The sequence below is a fragment of the Lactuca saligna genome, chromosome 8 (assembly GCF_052625555.1).
Source record: "Lactuca saligna cultivar CGN05327 chromosome 8, ASM5262555v1, whole genome shotgun sequence".
Classification (NCBI taxonomy): domain Eukaryota; kingdom Viridiplantae; phylum Streptophyta; class Magnoliopsida; order Asterales; family Asteraceae; genus Lactuca; species Lactuca saligna.
Genome location: NC_136424.1, coordinates 104,463,778 through 104,487,802, shown reverse-complemented (window position 1 = coordinate 104,487,802; position 24,025 = coordinate 104,463,778). Strand labels below are relative to the sequence as shown.

At 34.1% G+C, this 24,025-nt stretch overlaps 1 long non-coding RNA gene across 1 annotated transcript; it reads right to left on the bottom strand.

Annotated features, from left to right (window-relative positions):
* Positions 1-2,712: 2,712 nt before the first annotated feature.
* Positions 2,713-3,114, bottom strand: LOC145009104 (uncharacterized). The gene is made up of 3 exons (XR_013663738.1): positions 3,032-3,114; positions 2,905-2,933; positions 2,713-2,794 (listed from the first exon to the last, which is right to left on the bottom strand). It is a non-coding gene; the product is annotated as an uncharacterized LOC145009104 (long non-coding RNA).
* Positions 3,115-24,025: the final 20,911 nt, after the last annotated feature.

Sequence of the window (24,025 nt, the reverse complement as noted above, 5' to 3'; positions counted from 1 at the left end):
GACTGTTAAATGACCGCGAAGAGTTCATAACTCCTTCATACGGAATCCGTTTTCGTCTGTCTTTTTACCGTTGAGTTCCTATGAATGAGATATTCAACTCTCATTTAGGTCGCGTAAGCCAAAAAATGCTCGAACTAAAATTCGAGTTTCGGGCCGTGCACTGCTAAGCCGAATCTTAGAAAAATCATAACTTCTTCATACGAAGTCAGATTTGGGCGTTCTTTTTATCGATGTTCTTAGTTTAACATATTCTACGACTTTTGTTTAGATTGCTAAGGCTAAAAAGTCTTCTATCGTAAATTCACTATTTACGTCTCCCGGTGCCGTGCCGGTTTTGCCGTAAAACTTCGGCGGGCCATAACTTCTTCGTTATAGCTCGGATTTCGGCATTCTTTATATGTATAGAAACCTTGAGACATATTCTACAACTTTATGTAGAGATATTGGGATTATCTCACACTTTAATTTTTGACGCTCATTTTTATTCTTTATTAATTATACATTTATAATTAAATAATAAACACATAAACACACATAACTCACATAATACTCAAATATTTCATATTTATTACTTCAAAAAGAGTTACAATAGTTGACCTAGACTATTACATTGACAAAAATGCTTAGCCCTGAAACCCGGGCGTTACATTTTGGCTTACGTGAAATAAATGAGAGTTTAAGATCTCATTAATAGGAACTCAAAGGTAAAAATACAGACGAAAACGGAGTCCGTATGAAGGAGTTACGAATTCTTCACGGTCATTTAACAGTCTAAACGCCTCGTACTGTTAAATTTAAGATCGGTCGAGAATTAGCTGACGGAGTCATAATGAAAGGTTTAGATATTATTTTTACCTACGCGTAGATATAAATAACGTCAAAAACGGAGGTCGTATGTGAAAGTTACGGATTTTAGAAGTCGGAAGTGTGTTGTGCGAAAATGGGTGATGTGGCACAATCTTGGCCATTGCTTTCTCCCCAAGTCTTGCCACTAGATGGTGACATGTGGCACCAAGTTCAGCCGTTTTCACCCTATAAATACCACCTCTCCACCCTCATTTTCTTCACACCTTTCTCATTCTTTCTTCTCTTTACTCTCTCTCTAGAACCTCTCTCTAGCCCCGAAATCCCCCGAAAGCCTAGGGAACCTCCCTAGCACGAGGCGGAAGCCCCGGAGTGCTCGACGGCTCCGAGAAGAAGAGCTTTTCGGCTCGGAAACGCTACTCCAAGCAAAGCCTGGTTTTCTATAAAACCCGTTGTAAGTGAGCTACGCCTACATTATTTTTAATATAGTTTTCATTTAATTATATTAACGTTATTAAGAACCTATAATAAATACTTGGGCTATTATTATTATGGGTTATATAAGTATTTTTTTTAACGCTTATATAATAGTAATAATAGCTAGACTATTAATTAGTCTCGGCGAATAATAGACTAAAATCTATTGGTGATAATACTAGGTTTCGTCGAAGGAAATTATTTTAAAGTAAACGAAGCGCTGTCCGAATACCGAGTCACCACCTTCTCAGGTGAGTGCATAGTCCCTTTCATGAACATGATTTTAATACAAGTATTGATTGAAGTATTAATTATATGTTTATGTGCGAGTTAATTGATGTTGCTTGAAATTCGTGTTAAAGAACATACCTGATTATATTTGATAATTTAGGATAAAGAGTAGACCTAAATTGAATATGAGGAATATTGGGTAGTATATTCTTACGAGTACAAGTGAGTTAAACTCAGAGAATAGAAGTTAGTATATGTCACTTATCCGGGAGTATGGATTAGACATAGTCATTGTCCCTAGTCCGAGAATATGGATTAGGCATAATCATTCGTTGTTAATCCGAGAGTATGGATTAGCTATTGTCGCTAGTCCGAGAGTATGGATTAGGCATAATCATTCGTCTTTAATCCGAGAGTATGGATTAGTCATTCGTCCCTAGTCCGAGAGTATGGATTTGGTAAATTCGTTCATTTCTGATCCGAGAGTATGGAGTAGGTAAAACGACTAATCTTAGGTCCGAGAGTATGGATAGCCTCATTGCGAGGATCGACGGGGTGGGATGAGAGTTGTTTATATATATGTATGGTGAAATTTTATATTTTGTGAATTTTAAACTATATATATGGTATAACATTGTGGGATTGAAATCCCTATGTGCTCACCAGGTTTCCCAACCTGACCCACTCACTTTATTTATATCACGGGTGTTGATATGAAGTGAAATTACACTGAGAGATTTAAAGAGATGTAGACCACTAGTGTGAATAATTGTAAGTTCTGTTTATGCTTATGTTCCTATATTAACGATGACATCCCAAACGTTTTAAAATGAAATAAATACGTTTCTTCGAAAATGTTTTAATAACGTATTTACCATGTTTTTCTGGGAACAAATTCCGCAACCTTTTTATAAAATGAAGTACTCTGATTTTATAAAGCATAAACAAAATCGGTCTTTTCTGGCTGTGATTTTGGGGATGTCACAGTTAAAGTTAATAAGGAAGAGTCTGCCAACTCTTGATCTTAAAAGAATTTATGCACTATGACTCCTTCCACCTCCAAAATTTATAACATATGTTATATATATATATATATATATATATATATATATATATATATATATATATATATATATATATATATATATATATATATATATAATAGAACAAAGAATATTACCTCCTGACTATGATTTACAACACCAATAAAGCCAAGTCGAAGGGGGATCGCTTTTCCAAGCAAAAAATTACATGCATCGGTTCCTCTATCCATAATATCCAACTAAAGCATCAAAAAGGATAACATTATGTCATAAATGAAGAATAATAATAAATAATGGAAGAGAAGTAAGAAAAAAAAATGAAACTGAAATCATGTATGTTATAGTATACCTTTGTGATCACACCAATTGTCCTGTAACCTAACAACACAAAAAGAAAAGAAGCCATGTTAAAGAGAAGAACTTTCACTTTACTTCTAGTTTTTCTACCAAAATCACTCAATGAAATCCGCGCCTACCATCAGGATCTGCATTTCCAGAAATTTGAAGTGCATCTGAGTTGGCAAGGTCAACATTTGCAGGTGTGACAACTAGGATTAAATAGTTGGGAAGCCTAATGTATGGCATTATCGTTTTCCTCATACATGCTTCAATGTATGATGGCTGAAGGTAGAAGCATTAGGAGGAACTTCAAGGCATAAAGAGTTGTAACAATAAGTTGTTACACACATGACACTTTTATTTAAAAGAGAAATTCCTTTTTGGAAATCAATTGTGTTCCAAAGGAATGAGGGGATGCTGAGGTGTAACTGAAGCTACTAGAAGATTCCAAACGAGCCTTCTTTTCTGATTCCATTAAAGCAACTCCAAAATTACTAAAACTCTTGTCTGACCATGATGTTTCTACACACGTTGTGCAAAAGTTTTATCTAGGTATGAAAAGTGGCTACTCATTGCTGCATAACAAATTTGATTTGAAAAAAAAAAATTAAGACCATATTGTAAAAGAAAAAAGTTCAGACCAAATTTCTAAGAAAAATTAAAACACAGGCCAAAAGTGTAAATATTACACAATAACTTGGGTTTGTTGGCAACTTGAAGACAGTTTGAATAGTTTGTTTTATAAAATCTGTGAAAACACAAAAGAAAACTAAAAGTAGAATGTTGTAATTGAAAAAGATGAAAGTAGGATAACGGAATGGAGTCACTCATTCCTTTCCTTTGTCCAATACCTTCTAGAGGAAGGGTGTGCATCCCAATAAGAATCACATTTCCATATATGGGAGCATGAACCCTACATCAAAAATTGATACCGAGATTGTTAGATTAGTGTCTAAGCCCGTAACCATATTTGCTAAGTACTTGACCCGGTTGTGCATGGTCCTTTTGGTTTGCCTTCACCAAAGCAACTTGACTGGAGAAATAATATAGAAAAAGGTTATTATGGTTTATTAATATATTATAAGAATAATATATCAAAAGAGAAATCATATTTGTTTAGTTAACATTAGTCAAGAATTAATTAAGAATTAATTTTGTGATCAAAAGAAGTTAACTGAACTAGAGGGACTGAACTGTAATTATGTGATAGTTTCAAAGTAGGGCAAAGGATGCCCTATATGATAGGGTGGATGAATTAAAGGGGATAAGGCCTTAGAATTCGTCCATGATAAGGTTTATAGGGTTATCCTTTGGACTGCTTGGTGGGCAAGTAATCAGATAATGATAAGGACTGAAACCCTAATCCCTACACCTATATAAAGACCCCTTGGCATAGGAAAATTGACCACTTGATCCTAGAAGTTCCTAGAGCCGATTTTCTGCCTCTCCCATCTCTTTCTCTCTCTCTCTCTCTCTCTTTATATCTCTCTCTATCTATCTATCTATCTATCTCTTTCTCTTGCCTCTCCATTTTCTCTTGGTGTTTGTGAGCCATTAGAGGTAGTACACTTGTGGTGTTGTTTTGGATTAGAAGCAAGTTATTCAATTTTTTTTTGTGGTTATTGAATTGCAATTAGTTGTATAGCTTCAAGTTGTATTTATATGTGAAATTATGTGAAAATTGTCATATGTGAAAATTAGATTGTATATTCCGCATTTGTTTGAATATATGTGCATTTGGTATATATATTCCAATGTATGTGTGTTTGATGTATATGTGGTATATTAGTATTTGGTAGAAATTATATGTATTTGTTATAAGTAGAATGTTATTGTGTGTATGTGAATGTATGTATGTTTGTTGTAAATGTGATATATGATTGTGAAACTTTTGTATTTGGTATAAATAGGATGTTATTATGTATATATGTGAAATTATGTGTATTTGGTTTAAGTAGGATGTTATTTTGTGTGTATTTGTATTTGGTGTATATGTGGTATATGTATGTAAAAGTATGTCACTTTCACCTTCTTATGTATTATGTAAAACTATGTGGTTTTGGTATAAGTAGGATGCTATAATTGAAAAAAAAAATACATTATTTTTATAATTTGAGGAAAAAACACAAAAAAAAACTATAAAATTGTTAAAAAAAGTTATATACAAAAACTAGAAAGCTTCTAGTTTTTACTCAAGCTAACTCCAAATTAATTAACCAATAAGTTATATAGTTAACTTATAATTGGAAAAAAAACACAAAAAAAATTATAAAATTGTTTAAAAACTTATATATATTTTAATCTCGACGGTAAAAAAAACAACACAACAACATAATATGTATGTAAAAGTATGTGAATTTCACCTTCTTATGTATTATGTAAAATTATGTGGTTTTCTTATAAGTAGGATGCTATAATTGAAAAAAAATAAAAATACATTATTTTTATAATTTGAAAAAAAACACAAAAAAAACTATAAAATTGTTTAAAAACTTAGATACAAAAACTAGAAAGCTTCTAGTTTTTACCCAAGCTAACTCCAAATTAATTAACCAATAAGTTATATAGTTAACTTATAATTGGAAAAAAAAACACAAAAAAAAAAAAAATTATAAAATTGTTTAAAAACTTATATATATTTTAATCTCGACGGTAAAAAAAACAACACAACAACATAATATGTATGTAAAAGTATGTGAATTTCACCTTCTTATGTATTATGTAAAATTATGTGGTTTTCTTATAAGTAGGATGCTATAATTGAAAAAAAATAAAAATACATTATTTTTATAATTTGAAAAAAAAAACACAAAAAAAACTATAAAATTGTTTAAAAACTTATATACAAAAACTAGAAAGCTTCTAGTTTTTACCCAAGCTAACTCCAAATTAAATAACCAATAAGTTATATAGTTAACTTATAATTGGAAAAAAACACAAAAAAAAGTTATAAAATTGTTTAAAAACTTATATATATTTTAATCTCGACGGTAAAAAAAACAACACAACAACATAATATGTAGGTATATTAAAAAAGTAATTTTAATTAAAATTAATTAAAAAAAATTGAAAAAATTACCAGCGACACTTTGCCGGCGACACTTTTACCGGCGACAACATTATTAGCGGCAACAATAGTCATTAGCGGCAACTATTATCATTAGCGGCGACAAACTGATCAATAGCGACGAGGTAGTAGCGGCGATTCAGTACCGGCGACGCGTCGCCGCTATTAGTATTACCGGCGACTTTTGGGACTTTTACCAGCGACTTTTGTCGTCGATAATGGCCTTTTTCCTTGTAGTGACCTACTTCCACCTATATCTCCAATGAGACTCGAGCCCTTAACCTCTAGGAGGGAGGGCAACACCCAGTACCGCTCGGCTAGAAGCCCTTTGATGGGAGAGATCTGATGATGAATGGTTTCTAGGAGACGTGTGTGTATGGAGTAATTTCTATAACCCTAAAAATACCCTTAATGCCTTTTAATTCCAATGCCCACGTACCTTTAATTATCCACTATTTTACAAAAATATCATAATGCATCTTGGTTATCTATTTTTTTATCCAATGCTCCACTTTTAGTTCTCGGATTCTCAGGAGACTATGAGTTTTCAATTGATCATTCTTTGCGCTCTCTCTCTTTATATATATATATATATATATATATATATATATATATATATATATATATATATATATATATATATATATATATATATATATATATATATATATATATATATATATATATATAATTTGGTTATAAATTAATCATTTTGATTTTTTTTAGAACGCACAAATCTAATATATTTCTAAACTATTTTTAATATCAACTATATTTCAGATCAGACTTGAACACTCGACATCAAAAAAGAAAAGACAACACCTAATATCGTTGAGTTTTTTGGTTAAAAATCATTTTAACTTATTTTACTACATGGGATATCTATGTAACTCGGTGATAAAATTAAGTGGATGTTTGAATAAGAGTTAATTCTTTGACTTTGTTAAGTGTGTATCCTTACAAAATAACTTTTGTTTTTACTTTTGTTAATTGACTTTGAAAAGATTTAGAAAATATCAGAGATATTTATGAAATTAAAGGTGGAAAAAACTAAAATGTCACTGGGGTTTAAAAGTATGAAAAAGGAAAAGTGAAGGGACGTCTTGTGGCAGGCAAGGAATATGTTAATCTCTAGTAGCAGTGTATCCCAAGCAATTCTCCGATAGGCCCCGCCGTTCATCAAATTGTCAAGGGTTCGGATGCTAAACCAACTACCCGGGAAAGTATTTTCCGGCGGTAGCATTTACTAACAGCGTTGTTGATAATAATTAATGGTCGCTGTATTTTGCGATTCATGCATGCAGGCAGTGATCATGGAATAGGATAGACATATAATCACACCAAACTAAGCTTCACCTGCTTAATTTGAAAAAATTTCTGCTTCCAAAATCTTATTTCTTTTGTTCATCTTGCTTGATTTGGTAAAATAATCATATTTACCATTAAAAACGTGTTTTGATCCCTTTAGAACTTTTAAAGTAAACTTGTCGCTTTACTTTTGTTCCTTTAGTGACGTTAGTGCAAAGAACGAATGTCATTATCTAAAAGGAACTGTATATTATCGTAAATCAGTTTGGTGATGTGGGCTAAGAATGTGATTACCATGCCTCTTAAGTTAATTTGAGAATTATATATATATTTTTTTCAATTTGATACATAAACATAAAATTCGTCACGACAAAAAACACTGTCAACATCAACCTTTTTTTATTGAAAAAAATGGAAAACGAAGTAGTAGTAGTGACATTCCATAAGGCCCACAAAAAAAGCATGGGAAAATATCTGAACGATTCAGTCTAATGTATGATGGCGTAGGATTCCGAAACAATAACAAACGACAATAAGAAAAGGAGCAACCAAAAATTAAAAAGTAACAAGGAACTTATCCATCCCCATCCTTCAAAGAGATCAAATCACCACAACAAAACACACCTTCATTCACTCACGGCCCGATGTGATAAATGGGTAATGGTCTTTACCTACGGATTTTCCATGAAACCTTGATTCATGGGTAAAAACTCTTGGGTAATGTTCTCCTAGAGATTATCCTTAGAAGGATTATCCACGGACATACTAACCCACCGAATTATCACGGACAATTTACCCACATAATTACCCACAAGTTTATCCACAAGCAAGTTGCTCATGGCTTATCCACGACTAGATTACCCATGGAGTATACACAAAAAGTTTTCCGATAGTTTCTCTACGACACTGCGTAGTATTTCCACAGATGTTTATCCACATATTTTCCACATAATTGTTTTCCACAGATTTTATCCACAAAATATTAACCACAGATTTCCCAAAATTATTATTTTTGGGTGATTCCGTGAATAGAGTGTGGGTAGCATAATATATTTCAAAAATCATCTATTTACAAATTACATAAAATTCAAATTTTTGAAGCTAATTTGAAAATATATAATATGACAAACAAAGTTTGATCCAAATCCATAAACTTAATCTAGAAAGCTTCAAATATGAAATCCACAAAAGTTTCAATTACAAAATCCATATACTTAATTTATGTGGAGTTTCAAATACCAAAAACTACAACCATAAACACTAATTATTTGACATGAATTTCTACGAAGTTCTTCCATATATTTTTCCATAGTTTCTTGACGTGCTTTGGATTCCTCAGGTTCTTTTCGAAAATTGATCCAACTCTTTTTTATGGCGGGCTTCGGATTCATCTAATCGGTTTTGCAAGTCTCGTATCTAACAAAATAAATAGTAAACCAAACACTATTAGCTAATGTATATACTTGTTTTACCAAAAAATTTGTTAAATCAAACAATAAAATTAAGGAAAAAAAATTATCCATACATTTAGTTTTTTATCCATAATAACAACATACTCTGTTTTTATTATCCACAATAGTAGGGGTGAGCATATTAACTGAAACCCGAACCATAACCAAATTAGCCGATATAACCGAACAATTTTAACTGAACCATTATTAAAAGATATGGGTTTCTAATTTTGATTAACTGAATACATATGGTTTGTTTATGGTTTTCATCAAAAATCGGAATCATTATAAATTGAATCGAACCAATAATATTAGTAATGTTTGTAATATAATATAATATTAAATATATGATATGTAATTATATTGTAAATTGAAATTTTAAAAGGTAATTATTCAAAGTTAGATATGATAACTAATATTCTATCAATACAATTATATATACCCAATCATTCACTTTTTATAACGATTGACTTTGTGTTTTTCAATTTTTATAGAAAAATGTATTTATTTTTATGTCATTCTGGACCATTTTGGTTAACCGATATTAACCATTAACGAACTATAACCATTAACAAAAATTAATATTAACCATCACCCAATGATTATTGAAATATATTAACCAATTGTAATGGTTATGGTTCGGTTTTAATCAATAACTGAACCAAACCACCATATACACATACCTTTACATAATAGCAACATAGTTTACTATTTTTACCAAATATAGGAAATATATATTTACATTTATTATACATAATAGTAACATATTTACATTTTCGATCAATAATATCAACCTAGTTATATCTAGCAACATACATTTCTCATAAAACATCACTAAGTGAATTTATGAAAGCTAAACATATTAATTTCAACCACATTAACAATTTCACAAATTCTAAACACACCACTTTAAGAATTTAAACAACCAAAACATATATATAAACAATATAATAACAAAGAAAAATCTACCACTTTAATAACTTAATAAACCCTAAACACACAAATTTAAAAATTTAACTAACAAAAACATATCACCCAGTAGCACCACGCTTACATTTTCTAACCATAATAGCAATATAATTTTATTTATCCTTAGTAGCAATGTGGTTTACTCTTTTTACCTAATACACGATATATATATATATATATATATATATATATATATATATATATATATATATATATATATATATATATATATATATATATATATATGGAAATGATTAAATGAGAATACCTAAAATGTTGAGAACGTGAGAACAAGTATCTTATTTGTGATTACATGTATTCATTTGTGCAGAAATGATAAATTTTTACGCACAATCAACATTAATATGCTTTTTCTCTTCAATTGAAATTAAAGGTGTAAAAAATTATCATTTCTCTATAAATGAATACATGGAATCACAAATGAATATATTTTGTTCTCGCATTCTCAACATTTTTGGTGTTCTCATTTGATCCTACTTATATATATATATATATATATATATATATATATATATATATATATATATATATATATATATATATATATACACACACACACACACAAACACTTGCATTTTCTATCCATAATAACGACATACTTACACTTTTATCTATATTAGCAACCTAGTTTACTCTTTTTACAAGTATAGGTAACGTACTTACATTCCCTATTCATAGTAGCAATACACTTACATTTTATGTAAATAATAGTAACATATTATATATTTTATATCAAAACAAATGGACTTAATTAAAGAATTATACCTCTTGTTGAGATCGAGCATAATCCATAGAGAACATGCCACAATTTGGGGTCTCGGTCACCACGAAAGTCGGATCTGTGTTTCCTTCCCCAAAAACCCGACCCTTTTTTCTCCCGCTTTCACACTACTCCCACAATCCGACATCACCAAGTTGATGCAAAGTGAGGTTATCACCATATTTATCCTTTATTTGTAACATCTCGTTTATTAAACATATAAGTAGATAAAGATTTAAAAATGAATAGAAGCCCTAAAGTCAATAATAATTAGAGGACTGTTGGTTTTTGGGGAGCCAGTTGTTACAATTTTCGGAGTTGGGGGTTAAAAGTGTATGTTTCGGATTGGTTTCATAAATATTTATGAATGAAGGGACTACTTGGTAACTTATGGGAATTAATTTAAACAGATTTTAGGAGACAAGGGCTAAATGGTAAATTATGGATTCACTTTGTAAAGAATTCTGAGGATGGGGGGCTATTTGTTAAGTTTTGGACTTAGATTGAAAAAAAAAATTATGAGGAGGAGCTGTAGTTGGATATTGGAATCGAAGTTTGAATGAACGTGGGTTTAGACCTGGTGCTCATTTGCTTCCCGCTTCAAGATGTTATGTCGACTAACCCTAACCCTAGTGTCTCTTTCATTAGCCGACACCCTATAGGAGCTTCCTCAGTTGCCGCATGCATCACCAAGCTATCAGCCGCCTGCTGCCTTGCCAATACGCATCACCATAGCACGCCTTGCGGCCGAAGACGTAGCGAGACATCGAAAGAGCCACCAAGACCGATTGCTTGATAGGGGTACATCACTGTGCAATTCATGATTGAAGAGTGAGCTCTCGGTAAGAAAAATCGGCACCCATTTATCCCTTTCTTTCATCTTTCCGGTGGTTTGGCGACAGGTGTGTCGGTTGTGGCTGTCGCTGCCCGTTGGCCGCCATATTTGTGTATTCCGACGACATTAGTCATTTGGGAGATGGACGAACATTTTGGTGTTGAGTATTTGCACGATGTTCTGGTGTTTTTGGGGTTGTTTGCGTACTACCTTGCCAGAAAGACGAGGGACAACCCACCACCACTATCGTGAGATAATAGCTGCCACCCATTATTGTTTTTTGCCGCCCTTTTGCCACCACAAGCCACTGTGGAAGGTAGCTGTGGGTGTGTATATGGGTGTATGCTTGAGTGTTTTCACTATTTTCGGTATTTTGGAGGTTGTATGCGTGTTTATGTGCCCGGAAATCCCACCACCACCACCTTGAGGTGGTAGCCGCTGCCATGAGCCGCTACTGACCACCACTATCTGAGGTGGTAGTGGGTGGTGCTTGACATACTGAACCATAATCGGCCCAATTGATTGATCTGGACTAGTTGGATGGTGATTGGGCTAGAAACCCTAATTAGGGTTTAGAAAACCCTAATTTTAGGTTTGTTAGTTTGGATTTTACTAGGACCTGCAGTTGGATTGTTAGATTGATATTGTGAATTATGTCTGACTTCATTGTATAAATGGCTTGGTCGAATGATGGACTTAGTGGGATAAGTCCTTAATGGGTTAAGTGGGAAACACTTAACCCTAATCGTCATTTTATGTGAAAACCCTAAATTTGCTTAGGCCTTGAGTTGGGACTTTCTATTGGGCTTTAGTGATTGGGCTATTGATGGGCCATCCAAGAGCAATCATATGGACTAGAATATTTTGATGGGCTTTAGGGTGAGGCCCATATGAGGGTTTGGGCCCAATTTGGAAAATTGAGCCATAATTAGGCTATTAATGGACCTTTGAGGACCCATTTGGTATTATGACTTGGGGAGCCTAATGGGCTTGGTTTATTTATGGGCCAATTTGGTGGACCATATTCAGACCTAATATGTGAAGGTTGGGTCTTAGATCCTGATGAGGTTAATTGTGGGTTTGGCTCAGTGTTAGAGGTCGGAGTACAACAACAACATTTATAGGATCTGTTCGCCAATCGAGGTGAGTCTTCTCACTATACTTACCCGTGTGGTAATTTATGCATGACCGGTTCGTGTTATTAACTGGAGGGTCTTATTTACATTAATGACCGGAGGGTCATAGTACATTGTAGACCAGAGGGTCCTAGTACATTGTAGACCGGAGGGTCCTAGTACATTATAGACCAGAGGGTCTTATTTGGTTATAATGTGATATGTGATATGATCCCATATGTCTTTGTCACTTATTCTGTTATAGTATTCTGTGTATATATTGATCTTATGTGCTTATACTAAGATATGTGATATCATGAATTATGTCTTGTGATTTATGTTGTATATTATCATGTGCATTATTGAGATAGGACCAGAAGGTCCACCCGAGTTGTGGGACCGGAGGGTTCCATTGAGATACACTGATCGGAGGGTCTTATTCGAGATATAGCAATGAGAGGCTAATGTGTGACAACCTGAAATTTCTATCTTAGAAATCCATTCAATTCAATCGAAAGTCAGACTCGTTTCTGCTACCTTTTAACGTTGTATAGGGTTTGTTTGAGTGTCCAAAGGCTAGTACATTCAAGGATTGGGTGTTAGGAAGTATCTACTAGATTTCATTGTGCAACATTCAAGCCAGAAAACTGCATCATTTGGAGTTTACAGCCGCAAACTAGAGCTTACGGCCGTAAACTCTTGTCTGGTCGTGAATTCCACCCTTAGATATGATATTCCCTCATTTTTCTTCACTTCTTACACATCCAAGTCAAGAACACTCATTTCTTTCTCAAGTATCATCAAGAACACTTCCATTTCTAGTCAAATTTGTAAGTGATTCTTCCAATTATAAGTTGATATCTTTCTTAATCTATTAAAACCCCATGATTTCATCCATGAATTCATCTCTTTTTGGGTTAGATCTCTAAGAACACCAAGAGCACACACTTGTTCTTGTTTGGCCGTGAACCCCCAAAGGCTCCCCAAATTGTGAGTACCGCTTCTATCATCATGTATCCATTAGAAACACTTACTTTCCAACCTGGAATCATGCATATTATTCATGATCTTCAAGAGTTTACAGTCGTAAACCCTTCATGATGGTCGTAAACCCTTCATAAGATCATGGTGGCTGAGAACCCTTCATCCATGACCGTAAACTCCCCATAGACCAAGTTTACGGCTGTGAACACTTCAAGTGTTATTGACCGTAAACACACATAGTCTCGTAAACACGCATAAGTGTGGCCGTGAACTCCCTTTCATCAATCATATGTGATTGATACACTATATTATGACTGATTCCTAGTTTCTAAGGGTGTTTTCCATACATGATTAGTTGTTATATACACTACTTATATATATACATACATATATATATATATATATATATATATATATATATACATACATACATACATATATATATATATATATATATATATATATATATATATATATATATATCAGTGTGTGCTTAATAGGATCCGTTTGTGCTTGAGGCTTCACTTGACACTTTCCATCCTATATCAATTCTTCCTTTCGAACCACTCACTGCAGGTGAGTTCATACACTACAATCGAACTTTTACATGTTTTAAATGTTTTTAGCTGGGGGGGGGGGGGGGGGGATACAAGTCGAAACACAATACAATTGTGTTTAGTTTTACATTTAAATTCTTGCATACATAAAAACTTTACTGTTTTCAAAACACTATTAAACTTCATTTTCAAAGCTCTTTATTTAAAATTACTTATAAAACCCTTTTACTTTCAAAATCATCTTCATATAAATATTTCAGTATAAATATTCTTTAATGGACGTAGGACTAATCTTAAAAACCTTGCCACCCGTTCCTTGTTTGGCTGCGGGCTTAGGGTAGGATTCACTAGTACGACAGTCGATTAACTTATAATTATACATACTAAATAGTTATAAGAATATTAAACCTCATTTCAAGGATATAATTAACTTAATCATTTATGATTAACACGTGAGTCTTTCAACAAGTCTGTTATACAACAAACATGCTAGAAAACTATAATAGGAGTTTAGAGAATTACTATTTACTCTTCTCCAACAATTAAACTTACATGAGTCAGTCTATAACATGAGTCGGATCATTAATACTATACAAGAACAAAAAGTAACATTTACATTTACAAACAAGAACATATTTATTTACAAAAGGAACATTTACACTATAACTAGAACAAGATAACAATAATGTGAGATACTATTTCACGGCACATCAATACACTTGTTGTGTCATGTTTTTGTAATCATAGTCTCCTAGAGGGAGAGTGTGAGTTTTTGTATAGATCTATACGGGATTGACCATTCCATGCCTCGTTGTTAGCTATAATGGGATCTGTAGGGCCACAGGTGAACAAATGTCATACCTTTTCGACACCTGAAAAACGTCATGTACTTACACTAGGTCGATCAAGCATGATTACAACCTTATCACATTTTCATCTATGGTAACCAACCCGATTATAAGATGGTAATCTAATAATTGAGTATTATTCATTAGTATAAACATTTCATTCAGATTGCTATAAGAGAACAAGCAACAAACGGTACCATCTTGGTAGAAGACTACATTTTCATTACAAACAGAAAATATAGGATTTTCTGGGAAAACAAGCAAACCTTTTTATGATACATCCATAAACCATTTTATGAAGTAAATACAACAATAATGACACTAAACTCCTTATGAACTCACCAGCTTAAATGCTGATCTTCTCTTTCAAAATAACTTGTATCCTCAGGTCACCAGTAGACAGGTATAGATGGCCAGGTTTTGCAAAGGCGGAGCTTATTCAAGACTCGTCTTATTCTTTTGATACACATTCATTTTTGGTGTCATTTAACTTTACAAAGAACACACATGTATTAACTATACTATTTAATGCAATGGATGTTGTTGCTTGATTTACTATATTGCATTGTTATGATATTGTACATGACATCCTCCACCTTAGAATGTTTCTGCCATTCCAGTTTTGGGATGTGACATAATGAGATGTGTGTGGTATTGTGGGGATTCCCTAAGTTTCGTGCTTACCGTGTTATGTGTTATGTGTTTCAGGTACTTCTTAGGATCACGGGTAGGCGTCGACTTGATTGTACACACGAGCTAGAATTATGTTTCCGAGGATCCTGGATTTTATTCAAATAAATATGAACATGTGTTTTTAATATTTTGACATTTTGGAGAATTTGTGATATGTTTTGTCGAGATTTATGTGATTCTAAAATTAAAAAAAAATGTTTGAAAATTTAAGGTGTTTCAAGTTGGTATCAGAGCCTTGGTTTCAGGGATTCAGATGAGCTCTCGGGTATGTTTGAACTCAAACCGAGGATTTGAGAAAATTTTCTAAAAATAATTTATTTTTCTAAAATGAGTAAGAGTTTTAAAGAGAAAACGAGATCATGCAGTGTATACAATCAGCCAAAACCCGAATGGTGATTTCCCAAAATACCATCATTTGTTTATATTATGAGATATTTATGATATTTTAGAGCTGCATGCTAGAGGATAAGCTCGATATTTCAGAAATTAGGGCTAGAGTTGCGTAAGCCATGATGCCTTAGCCTAGGGGAAGCTATTGACTAATATTATTTGCTATTTTCTATGTATGTACTGAGTAGAAGTACCTAGTAGTAATCTTTTAGAGGGATTCTTGAGTCAAGGAGTAATCCAGGAGAGATACCTAGACGAGAATTTGAGGAACCTACCAAGAGAGTAGTTAGAGATCCATGAGAGGTAAGATTGCCTGAGTTCAATGACGCCTTTTGAGTTATGAAAAGAGCGAGTGGAGTGGTATGCTAGAGTGGTTTCATGTGTTGGTTCTTTGATGCCCAAATGTTGTTTGTTTTGTGCTTTGTGGAACTCTCGAATCATGGGAGTCAGTTACTAAGTGAATATGACGATATTTAGGAGGTAGATGGATGACATCACGAGGAGTTCATCAGCAGTTGATGGAAGAGAAGTTTATGAAACTAGGGAATAATTCTAGTCCGAGGTGAGTATGTTGTTTACAGGTGAGTATTCGCTTGAGAGCGAACATATGTAATGGGAATGGTGATCGAGAATGTTGAGAAACTACTTAGAAAATCTGGGACGATTTGTGTGGAACGTATGGGTAGATGTGGCAGGTAGTATGGGCCTGTATTACTGAAAGTAGAGAACCGTACACGAAACATGGAGAATTATGGAGGTTCTACGCAGCATGATGAGGAGAAATAACATGGTTCGGGTACCATGATTCGTAGCAGAGTGTGTTTTTGCCTTTATCAGTTATCCAGTTGTGATTATTCAGACTGGGAGTGGATATGGGAGATTGTGGGGCTAGAAGGCCATGTCAGTTGAGATTAAATGGAGTATGACCTGGGTGGGAGAATTTGAGTTTAGATCTCGAGGGTTTTGACTGGTGAGGTGACAGTTGGAGTCGCAAGACTCAAATAGGGGGTGGAGATGATGCATCATGGAGGATTTCAGTTTGACTTGAGTGGTCGGGCGATGGCCTATGATGTCAAAGTTCTATATTGAGGATTATATTGTTATTGTTTCCCATTTTGAGAGGATGGCTGAGTGAGTTTCTGATGTTAGAGGTTAGAAGAAGACCCTGTGGGGCACCAGGTGGTTGCGGTTTTAGCACCAAGAGGATTTTTGTTATATGGGAGCCTTGAGTCATTTCCTTATGTTCGGGAAGAGTCATCAGTGGAGACTAAGACCAGCGAGGGCTCGAGTATGCCTTGTTTGAGTTGGTAAATCGTATACCAGCAACTGTTTCAGGAAAACGAGAGGAGTATATCAGGATGACGGATTTCGTGGCTATGTAGCGAATTGAATGTGAGAGTGAGGTCTCTCGTGATATGTCGATTCTTGTAATGGGGTGATGATTGAGGATTCAGAGAATGAAGTGTATGATAGTCTATTATCTCCAGGAAAGGAAATAGTGCTATTCTAGGACCGTCGAAATAATTGCATGTGCAGCCAGACGAGATTCTGGGTGACTGGAGGTAGTCACATTGGGAGGATTTTGAAGGTTTTCATATAGGGTTCGGGGTACTTGGAGTTATTTGGTCCTTTTCCCAGAAATTCATTGAGTGTTGCGTAGTATGTCCCATGAGACGGGAATTATATATCTGGAGAGCTAGTCTGTAGTGTGGTTGTTTGGGCATGATATTGGGAATGGTACACGGGACTATCAAAGACTTAGCTTTTCCCTTTACCTTTTGGTCAACCGAGTTGACGAAGGTCGATCCCTTTCCATTGGGAAGAGAAAGCTTTTCTAGCCTTCTAATGTTACCATTGTCAATGTCCATGTAAGTTTGAGAAGTAGATCTTCCACCCAAATTTACTTTTCCAGTGCACTAAAACATTTCTGATTCAACAACAACAAACAAATAGGTAAAATCAATAAGGGTCATGTCGTGGTCTGTCACATAGTAGTCCTTAATGAACTCACCAAACGACTCAGGAAGTGACTGAAGAACCCAATCAATAGCCAATTTCCTTGGAACAACGACACCCAACATTCTCAACATGTTAATATGTGGCTTCATCTCTAAGACATGAGTACACACAAGTCTTCTATCTTTATGTTTCATTGTAGGTAAGTCTTGAGTGATCTTGAACTTTTTAATTCTTCGAGCTTGTGGGTTAGAGAGAATAAATGGAGGAGGTGGAGGAAGATAAGTATGATTTCCATGATCCAATCGCGAGACATCATCTTCATTAGGAAAGCTTGTTCCAAGAGATTTGGGAATATCATAATTGTCTGAACCATACATCTACAATGGGAGAAATTCAAGTTAGTTGATTTAAGTCCTTAATAGAAAACCCAATATGAAATATTAAGGCTAGGACCTAACACAATATTTTATAACTTGGAAGAGGGATGTCATAATCTAAGCTATAAAATATTTGAAGCTGGGTGAATGACGATTCACCAATTTCCACCATGAAAAACGAAATAGAAATTAGGTTTTAATTGGTTTGAAATCCCTAGATCTTTTGAGATTCATTGAACTTTTGAATGGCATGTTTAAATCTTGATTGTTCCCTCTCAAGTTTGTGACTGGGATGCCGAGGATCACAAACAATGTGTGAATAACCATGCAAATTAACTTGGTGCCCTTAATATTTATCACCTAATCGATGTGTCGGTTACCCATACGTGCTCCACCGATATATGATAAACATTAAGTCACCATTTTCCACTCTTACTAGTCCATGTTAGTGTGTCGGTTACCCACACATGCTCCACCAACTACTTAGTAAGGCACAAAGTGTAATTTCATGGATTAGCACAAAATTCACATTTTCCTAAAGTAACTAAGATTGGGAATTTGTAAAAGGTTTATTTAGTTTATATTTATCATTATACTTATAATGAGAATTATAGTCCTTGTCCTACCCATTCGGCTAATGACCCTCCACTAGTCAATGAAGTGGTAGGTGAGAGTGGACACCCATTAAGCTGCCTTTTTATAGGCAACAACCTTATACCCCCCTTATAGGCCGGTTTCGTGAATGAGGCATACTAACGGTAAGACCGACTTTGTTCTTATACATATATATAACTATTAACTACTAATATTATAATATTATAGGGGTTTACTTTTAACTCTTAAAATTCTAAGGGTTTGGAATTAAAGTGTGATTGAGACTTTACAAATTCCAAAACTTAAGGGCAAGTTTTGAACAATTCAAAAACTTTTGGATTTTCATAACTTATGAGTTTAATTAAGGTTTTTTTTTTAAACTTTAATGAAGAGACTCTTGAACTTCCATAACTTGAGGACAAGTTATGGAGTCCATTAAACTATTTATGAGGAAAAACTCTTCAATTATATAACCTATGAATTTTTAATGGATCTTTAAAAGAAATGAATTTTGGTAATCCATAACTTGAGGACAAATTATGGACTCCATTAAAAAACATTTAGATCAAGAATTAACTAACAAACAATTTGCAAATAATTCTTATGATCTACCAAAACTCATAAGTGTATGAACAATCATATCAACAATTTCAAGAATCATATAAAACTTGAAATTTTGATAATAACTTTGAAATTGGTTAACCATAATCATTGCCACATCAAAAACAGGTTTTATAAGCCCAAAACAGTTTAAGGTAATGATTTCAGACCAATTACAGCCTTAAAAATGGAAGATATGCTGTCAGGGGGTCCAACTTGTCGAGTGCATGAACCAACTCGATGAGTTGGATGAATTTGTGCTTGGGATCGTCAAGTCCCTTATTGGACTCGTCGAGTCCCCGGTCCAGACATCATAAAAAATCGATTTTTTAGCGATTTGCATCAAGTATAAAGAAAACAAGCCTAGGCTCTGATACCACTGATAGGTTTTGAGCATTCTAACACTCCTATCGTGTACATGCAACCCTATAAACCTTGGATCTATGTTTTCTCTATTATACATGAAAATATTTAATATTCCAAGGTTTTAATCCTAACTAACATAATATGAAGCAACTATACTACGAAGCCTAGTTAGATGACATACCTTTTGATTGAGCTTGAAGTCTTGAACTTTACGAGCTTAACCCCAATAGTGTGGAAGCCTCAAGTGGAATCACAAATCACCAAAAACACCTTGGGAAACTTGAGAGAATAATAAGCACACTAGAAATTGGCCCACTCTTGTTTACTCACACATTAGTGCCATTCCATGTGCCAAAGACCTCTTTATATACTATGGAGGATTAGGGTTACATTCATGTAAACCCTAATACCCATGACCTTTCATTTCCATATGATCCATGGGTTATAGCTCCATGAACTATCGATGGACTTTCCATGCAAGACTAGCCCATTCTAAATAAGCATTTGCCCACACACACACACGCACACACTATCTCTCTCTCTCTCTACACACACATATTTAATTAGTTCCTTTTGATCACTAAATTAATTCTAAATTAATTATTGATCAATACTAATTAATAATATGATTTCATGTTAATATATTATAACTTATAATATATTAATAAACCATAGACATACTATTCTCAAAAGACTATCCATACAAATTGTTCTGGTGAAGTGCAACCCAAATGGACCATGCTACTCTCGGGTCGAGTACATACCAATAATAGTTATGGGCTTAGATATCTAATCCAACAAAATGCTACGTTGAGAGTGTCAAAGTCATCTATATGAAAATTAAGAGTTTCTTCAATGTGAAAATGAGCTACGAATCACAAAGGCAGAGTTAGCTTGAGCTTTGATCTGTTATGAGTAGCAACAAATAGTGGGTCGAACCCAGGTGGGGGAGAACCTACCCTTAATGCAAAAGTATGAAGAGAATTTCAACTTTCGGTATCGATGTCAATGTTTAGGAGGGTTTTGACACAATTAGGCAGAGGTTGTTAGTTTCAGTTTTGTTATACAAATGAAAGAAGAAATAAGCCTTTTACTAGAATACACATAGGCTATAAGTTTTTCAAGGTGTTCCTCAAGGAATAGTTAGACTTTCCTTCCAATCATTAGGTAGGATCAAGGAGTTTATTGAATGTTAGGGTATGACTAAGATAGCCAAGAGAATGATATAGGTTCATGCCTTCAAGGAGGTGGGACTTATCCTTGCAGTGCAGAAGCTACTAGAAAAGAATTCAGTGGGTCGTGTAGTTCACTCTAGGAATCGTCGAGTGTTATCATTTAAAACAAAGGGATGAACCACTCAAGGAATGCATGAGATTCAAAGAGCTTGTATAAGCATGCAGAAGTGATTTAGTTATCCTATGCCAAATATTTACATCAGTAGAATCAATGTCAAAAGAGAAATCGTTTCCTTCATATGACTATTTCAAGTCATTGTATGATGTATGTAACACCTGTGTTTCTAGGCTAAGAATTATTATAACGATGTAATAGTTAGAGTCAACAATTTTAACATATTTTGAAGTAATGAAGATGAATTATTTGAGTATTATGCCAATTATGTGATTTTATGTGCAGTATACTTGCTATTAACAATGTAATAAAATAATAATAAAAATAAGCATCAAAAATAAAATAATAGATAGACCCAATATCTACGAAGAAAGTTGAAGTAGCTGTAACAAGGATTTTGGTGATATAAGGAACGTTGAAATCCGACTTATAACGAAGGAGTTATGATATGTCGAAGTTTTGCGACAAAAACGGCATGACGCTATTTGATGTAAAAAGTGAATTTGTGATAAAATACTCTTTAGCCTTAGCGATCTAAAAAAATTCGTAGTATGCATTAAACCTAGAGTGTGCATATAGACACCGTCCAAATCTGACTTCATTAGAGGAAGTTATGATTTTTCTAAGATTTGGCATAGCTGTATGTAGTCCGGAAATCGAATTTTAGATTGATCAATTTCTAGCCAACACAACCTAAATGAGAATCGAGATCTCATTAATAGTAGCTCAACGATATAAAGACACACAAAAACGAATGTCGGATGACAAAGTTATAAGTTTATTAACAGATTTTACCTGTCTAACCCTGCTAAAATATAACTGTAAAAATAAACTCAAAATTAGTCGACAGAGTCTAAATGAAAGTTATAGATTACGTCGCTACCTATGCGTGGAATTTAGAAGTGTATTAAATTTTGGGTGGATGCACGGCTGACACATGGCACCATCCGGACCCTCTCATTCTCTCCACGACTTCGCTTTAGATCTTGACATTTGTCCCTCGTATGCGCAACGTAGCACTTTGGACGCCCCGTGTACCGGGTACACTCAACTTAACCAAAGCCTCCGTCCTATAAATAGATGTGAGGAGCACCCCATTTCTTCATACCAAAACCCTTTTTTCTCTCTATATACTCCTAAACTCTCCCTCTCCTTCCCTAGTACTTCCCAAGTACTAGAGGCAAGTCCCAGAGTGCCAAAACTCCGAGAAGAAGAGTTTTCAGCTCATTCTGCACCCACACTACTAGAAAAACAGCCTTTTACGATGCCCATTGCGCGTCGTAAATGGCTTAGACGACGCGCAAATGTGTGCCAAGGAAGGCCCTGTCATAAAGAGAGACGACGCGCATTTACGACGCTCATTTACGACGCGCAATTACGACGCACGTTTACGACACGCAATGCGTATCAAGAAAGGCCCTGTCATAAAGGAAGACGACACGCATTCGCGTGTCGTAACGTTACGACGCGCGTGTTAATGATAGGCAATGCGTATCAAGAAAGCCGATGTCAAGAAAGGCCATGTCATAAATGAAGATGACACACATTTTTGCGTATCATAATTTTAAATGTTTAAAAAAAATATTATTTATAGATTTACTAATTTTCAAATTAAATTTGTATTTAATATCTCATAATAGAAAATAAAATACCATATACAAAAAATACAATCCATTGCATAATTTAAAATAAATTTTCATACACAAAATAAAATAAATTGCACAAAATGTCATACAAATAATCATTCAAATGTTAAACAAAAATAATACATTGCTATTCCTATAAAACTAACAAATAATCATCCAACTCTATTTCTTACTGGAATATGTGTGTAATTGTCTCCTTCATCAGCCTCCATGTAAATTGTGATCGGATCTACCTTCCTACTCTGTATGATCTTATCATGTCTGTTGCAAAAACCATGGGATTGCAGTCATAGCCCACACCAATTACAAGTTTCTCAGAGACAAAAATAACCTGAAATAGAATGTTGTTTATCAACATTTGAATAAGAATAAGTACAAAAACTATGCATAATGATAGTCTAAAATCTGAAATAAAATGTTGTTTATCTCATCCAAAAGGTGTATTTAAAGGGCATACTAACCTCACTGCCATTCAATTTCATGAAATAGAAATGCTTATGACCCTTTCGAGCACATTCTTTTTGTCAAGCCTCATAAGCAGGCATATCAAGCACCTACAAAAATATGTAAAAAAATGAAATTGTACTTACACTCAAAATTTAAATTATAAATAACCTGATGATTTGAACATAAATCTCAACAGGGGCGTGTTCCCTTTACACATTCTATATTCAACATCCTAATAAGACATTCATCCCAACATCCCATGCGCCCATCTAATGAAGGATTACACTGGCAAACCATGATCTAATAGTCATTTCCAGAACACACATTTTAGCAAACACACTACATGTTAGATCTAATAAATAATAAAACAAATAACCTCATCAATAGTCTGATTTTTACGATTGCGATGTGGAAACATGTTTGTCTTTATAAGCTTACAAGAGAGTTATGGAGGATCTGCAACAAAAGATTTTTAGGTCAACAAGTACCTATTAGCTGCTTTTCTCCTGATTGATTGGAATTCAACTGTATATTCGAAGCATCTTCCTCACCAGTTGCTTCAGATAACTCCAACTCCTCGTTATATCAGCATTCGACTTGTGGAATTGAACAATCCCCAAAGCTTTTATCCATGTTTAACCGTATTTAGAAGACAGACATTCATTTAGGGATAGAAAACAATAAGAAAAATGATAAATGGCCTATCGCAAAATCATGTTTGAGTTCCAGTACCTATATGCCAGAGAAAGGAACAAATTTATAAGCATTTTTCCAATACCCTAATCATCCAGTAA